The 6080-nt window shown below is 41.9% G+C and overlaps 1 protein-coding gene across 6 annotated transcripts in view; it reads left to right on the top strand.

Annotated features, from left to right (window-relative positions):
- The first annotated feature begins 3066 nt into the window (after nt 1-3066).
- Cic (Putative transcription factor capicua) overlaps nt 3067-6080 on the top strand; it is a 106008-nt gene continuing 102994 nt past the window's right edge. Inside the window, exon 1 of one of the 6 annotated variants that reach the window (XM_076444726.1) lies at nt 3067-3208. The gene's annotated coding sequence lies outside the window, so the exon portion shown is untranslated. The other 5 variants (XM_076444732.1, XM_076444728.1, XM_076444721.1 and 2 more) reach the window with 5 other exon arrangements.

Below are 6080 nucleotides of genomic sequence, written 5' to 3'. Positions count from 1 at the left end.
TATCTCGTTATTTTCGCGTGTGTTACTGAATGCACAGTCCTTCCACGAACTATCTTGATCGTATTATTGAAATGAATGTAGCACTATCAAATATTATTAGATGATGTAGATAAAATGTAAATACGATATAATATTGTATCATTTAAAAAATGAAATTTTATTAATACATTCGCGTTTGTTTCGTATTTCAAATGGAAAATCTTGGCTGTATTATCCGAGACATGTGTACGTGTTTTATAATTGGATTATTCTTGAAAAATAATAGGGGAAAAACATGGAAAGAATACATTTTTAATGAGACCACTTCATTTAAAATGTACAAAGTGTTCCAAAAATGTCGACAAACCTTGAAAGGGGTGGTTCCTGGTGTCGTTTGAAGCAAACAGCAACAGTGTAAACGCATACACTTGATTCATTATACATACTATAAAACGTAGCACTTTATTTATAATTTTTAAAAATAAATCTTTTCGATTGTTATCACGTTTATTTTCCTATGGTTTTGTTATCGTTTTCGTTTTGTAATCTATTCGCCAGTAGACTTTATCCATTACAGTGTTCTTTTATTAATCACCACAATCTTTTCCGATAAATTCAGATATAGAAAGTAGTTGTTTGTTTTTGTTATCGCAACTTGTTACTGCACTGTACTGTCTTGTTACATACGGGGTGTCCCAAAATTGTCGGAGAACTTCGATAGGGGTGGTTCCTTGAAGAAGAGGTTATTTGAAGTAAATTCCCCCAAATTTTCACTTTCAAACCCCGCGAATTTTGATAAGGTCAAATTACCATTATCTGGCTGCTATTCTGAGCTAACAATTTCTGATGTTTTTAGATTTTTCATTGAAATACCATGTACAGTACACACGTGCCTCCGTTGAAAGTAAGTTATGGTCTACCATTCTTTGAATAATTGTCTAGAATTATTGTGCGATGCTTTTCACACCTCTCTCTACTCTACCGTAGTTTATTATACAAATAGATAATAACATTCTTTTTGTCTTTACTGAATAGAAAGTATATTCTGCAATCTTCAACTTATCGTAGTTATCGACTTTGTTATTTCCCCACCACATTTCTTGCCATTCCATCCGTATCCAACGAAACGTACAAAATTATAAATGGTAAAATATGTACATATACATACATATATCTTTTTTAATACTTTTATTAGTACACTTGAAAGTATGTATAACAATTTACTCACTTGATTCAGTTATTAATTATCACGATATAAATTATCAACAAATGTTGATAAACTTTTGAATGCTGATCCACTTTCGACTTGATGTTACAAAGTTTCGCGAAACTATTTAGCTTCTGGAAGATAGCGTAAGTCCATATGCACATCTTTTTGAAAAACATATCCAGAGAAGTTGGTGAGTAAAAATCTTAATGTATGATACAAAACTTTTTTATCCTACGGAGAGATGATAATTGATCTGTAGTTAGGAACATTGAAACTCTATTTCATATAAAACCTTGTGAAATTGACTGAAACGAATTCGAAACGTCTTACCTCTCTCTCTCTTGTACAATGTATATATTTAATTTATTATCTACACGTACACTATCTCCGAATTACCGTGGTTCCTAAACTAGACGTCTCGCTTCGACTTTATTTATTTATGAGTTCATGTAAAATCGCCTCTCCGCATCGTTTCCCTCGAACGTTTCCATAGAATAGTGAATAACATCCTCGTTCTCACGTACAAACGCTTAAGAACCATAGTTATCCTACCCTTCTCTTTTCACTTGCAGCTTCGAGAAAGCCAATGCGTTAAGCTGTGTACATATTAAGAGATCCATATTGCGTGACTTGTTTTATGACAGCGCATCGGAACAACTAGCTGATACACTCGGAGATCTAGTCTAGTAATAACGACATGCTGAACAAGCAAAACCAGCGATGCCGTAAAAACAGTTTTAAATCTGGAGGGCAGCAAAGCGCATCATCCCAGTAGTGAATTGAAATCACGCGCAATACTGTGCAAAGCTGACCCTTCCTCAGCTTGTTCCGCTTTCGTATCAGTTCCGAACAGAGTCGCCAGAGCACGAATGGGAATCGCCGCGGTTCCTGTTCCTGGAGAAATATTGCGCGATACGTGCTCTAGTGTGTACATAGCTTAACAGACGAACATTCTCGCCGCTCTTTTGCTTCTCTATCTTTGTTCTTGGAGTAACATCAAAGTACAGTTCCTACTACACAACCTCGTCACCGCGTGTTCTCGGCAACGAGGGTTCGCTGGCTCCAATCACCTAACCCTTTTCCTCTTTTACCAGGTACCACCACTACCACCACCGGCCATGTTTTCCACCTCCTCGACAGGCGCTTTCATGCATCCCCCTTTCGTGCTCGCAACCAGCGGACGACAAGGTGTTAGTCACCTCAAGGACGTTCGCTGTAATTGGGATAGGTCGGATAGATATGTCAGAGGGGGAAAGAACGATCGAGATAGAAGGAGACCGTGGTAAACGTAAACGTGAAAGAGAGGGAGATACGCGGGCGGCGTGCGTGTACGGAAAGGTGGGGAGGGAAGAAAGTAGGAGGAATGAGACAGGCGCAAAGATAAAGAAAGAGAGAGAAAGGGAGAGGGAGGTCGCGGCGACGCGTGCGTTTCTGTAAATGGCGCCTGGTCGAGCGTCGCACGCGTCACGACTCTCTCTTTCTCTATCTCGTGGTTAGCCGGGACGCGAGTCCCCGTGCGTCGTACTCCCGTACTCGTGGTTCGTGCAGTGATGCCGAAATCGTGGTACTGTGGTACTAAGCCGTGGTACGAGACCCCCCCACTATGACCTACCGTTGCCCCTACTGGCCTTCTCCAACTCGCTCGCGCGCTACACTCACCAACGTACCTCTCCTAGGATATGAGAGGTACGTTGGTGAGTGTAGCGCGCGAGCGAGTTGGAGAAGGCCAGTAGGGGCAACGGTAGGTCATAGTGGGGGGGTCTCGTACCACGGCTTAGTACCACAGTACCACGATTTCGGCATCACTGGGTTCGTGGTGCATCAGTCCTGGACCGGAGGTTGTGCCGTGATATTGTACGCCGTTCACACCGATTGACGTTCTTTCCGATTTCTTTCTGCCCGTCTCTGTCGCGCGCTGTTCCCAGCCGTGGTTACGTTGTGTCGCGTTCGTCGTAAGTGATAGCGTCGATGCTAGTGGTACACGGCGTTGATTTTCGCGTGCATGCAACATGGAAGAAGGTGCGTTGGTGTTACGGTAGTGGTTTCCAAGCGAGGAGAATTCCGCGTGACAGCAACGCCGCCTATACACGTAACGAAGAATATATCGGCTGCTATCGCCTCCTGCTTCTTCTTCTTCTTCTCCTCCTTTTCTTCTGCTTCTTCTTCTTCCTCCACCCCTTCTTCCACATCCATATTATCAACACGCAGCCGCCTTTCCGCCTTTGTTCGAACTCGGGCGAGCTCGTTGCCACGGACACGACGGAGGCCGCAGGTAAAGACCGATTCAGGGCCGACGCTGTCACAAGACGCGAGAGCGAAAGAGAAAGATAGCTCGGCGAGACAAAGAGGGGCACCCGGTTTCGTCATTCTCGGTGAGAGAAGAGCAGACAAAAAGAATAAACGAGTGAGGTTAGGCACCGAGTCCGCTCTTGTTCACAGCCAAGCAACCTAAGGTGAAAATGCAATTAAGACTCGTTCCACTCGGCTGATGTGAAACCGTGCGCCAGCGCGAACCTCTCGGTGTATATACCTTCGTTTAATTGTTTAATATATGCGAATGAAATGCGAAATATTAGTAGCGTACGCACGACATGACCTGAAAATAGACGGTCAAGATAGAACGGGACAGGAAGAGGTAGATGACCGTGGAATCTTTAGGAGGTATCCGCGTTGCGAACACGGTCGGTCACTTTTCTCAAATCCTTCTACTCTTCTTTGTTATATACGGCACCTACGATTTAAAAGTCTTCTTTCAAGACACGTTCACCGCTCATTTCGTTTGTACTAACAGATATTAATCGCTTCGTAAAGAAGTTTTACGCTACAGTTCATTTTAGAACGACTAAACTGATGCTGAAAATCGTTCTCAAGCAAGTCAATAGGCGGTCAACGTGTTCATGATAAAGATCATTTCAATATTTCGAGAATGTATAAATATTCTCTACAAAGAGCTGAGGCTACAATGTTGGTAGAGGTTATGGCATCTGAGCGAACGTTATTTAACCGACAAGAGGAAAGCATTAGAGCAGGCCTGGTGTACCATGGGTTCCATAGATTCACCTATGGTGTAGACCCGTGGAAACCTGTTTTTCGTGCAGAGTTATTTCGATCGTAGCGATCCACAGTTTAATTTCTGCCTCGAGTGCGGACATGCGCATTCGTTGCGACACGGCTGCTCTGCTATTCTCACCGAATAATTTACGGCACGTGAGCTCCACGGGATTCGTGACACAAGCAATATTGTATATGAATCAAAGATACGTATGCTTATCTCTATACGATGCTTAGGCGTGACCTAACGATATGTAAGTGCAACGTGAATAGCGAACGAGCTGAACGACCGCTCGTGAAAGTTACAATCTGCCGGGTACAAGAAATTTAGTCGATACATTATATACGTCATCGTTATGTATTATCGTGTATCAGTTCTGTAAAATCTCTCCCGCGACGCGCATGAACGTCATCTTATTAAATTAAGCTCCTCTCTCTACTCGGGTTGAGGTAGTAAATTCATTCTACTTGGACCAACCCCAGGAAATATGTTTTTTCAATTATTTATTAGTTAGACAGATCGTCGTCGTCGTCGTCTATTGTTGTAATTGACCAACGATAAGCTCGCTAGTATACTATGCAAGACTTTTCGAATGATGCAACATAAGCATCCGTGAAGCGTGAAACTTCGGTTCGTGCGAAATCTCATCTCCTCGTGGTTAAACGCGATCCAACTGCTTCTTGCAATATTGCACCGTCTGCAAGTAGGTAAAATGGAATGGTCTCGCGGCGGATTCGTTCCACGTATTTACTATCTCCTAGCTCCCAACTCCGTTTCATTCCGACTTTTCTTTTCCACTTCGTTTTGAGCAACCATTACTTTTTTTTTGTGAGCTTCCCGAGCGAGTACGCGGAATGCGAGCTAATTAGAGGTTAGGTTTCAATTGCCTACCCGATAACGCACAGGTTATTACTCACTCTGATGATTATACGCGGGGTATTGTGCGTTCGCGCGCCTTGTGAAAATATGATTTCGTAAAGATGCCTCATGCAAGTGCATGAGATATACTAATTCTCAGGTAAACAAAAGAACTTTCGCCGTTCAGGTCACCGATGCAGCGCGTGCAAATGATGAACCAAGCGCGGTGCAACTTGGTGCAACTCCTTCGCGTGGCGAACCAGTGATGTCACGCGGTGTATATCTTCGCTGATTCTGCAGAATGCCTCATAAACGATAGTATAAACTGAAGGGTAGATAGGAAATACGAGTATAGTATTCTACGTTAAAGAGATATGTGTACATCTATAATGCGGTATAAAATTTACCCACAGCTCTTTGTTTCCGACCCGATTGTTGCAATTACGGCAGAGTCTACAGCGACTCCCATTAATATTCGGACGTTCTAAAAAAACAACCATAACTTTTTTAACATTGGAGTATACGATTTGAACTTTTCTCAGAAGTTAGAGCAATTAGTTTAGGGCAATTTTCAACGGCATCCTTAAGAAACCTACCTGTTTTCAAATATGTCAGAATAATTGAAACAAACACCATTCTACATATTCATACATTTTATCAACGAGTTAGACATTTCTTTACTTCGTTAAAATAGAAAGTAAATTTTTTCAGACGTCCACGAATTTTTATTTACATGAACTTTGATTTATAGGTGCAGATTGATCGCATTTTGAACATATACAGTGAACCACAGTAATATTCGGACATTTTGAGGAGGAGGATAACTTTTTAAATATTGGACTGATACGATTTGAACTTTTTTGAGAAGTTAGAAAATTGCAATTGGTCGGAATTGTAGAGAAAATATTAAAAGTTATATGTCACAACTTTTTTATTTGGGCTTATATTGTAAATTTAACAAATGCGTTTCGTAGATCTGGG

Source organism: Lasioglossum baleicum, unplaced genomic scaffold (assembly GCF_051020765.1).
Source record: "Lasioglossum baleicum unplaced genomic scaffold, iyLasBale1 scaffold0021, whole genome shotgun sequence".
NCBI lineage: Eukaryota > Metazoa > Arthropoda > Insecta > Hymenoptera > Halictidae > Lasioglossum > Lasioglossum baleicum.
Note: the sequence above shows the minus strand (reverse complement) of the source record. Positions and strands in the feature narration are given on the sequence as shown.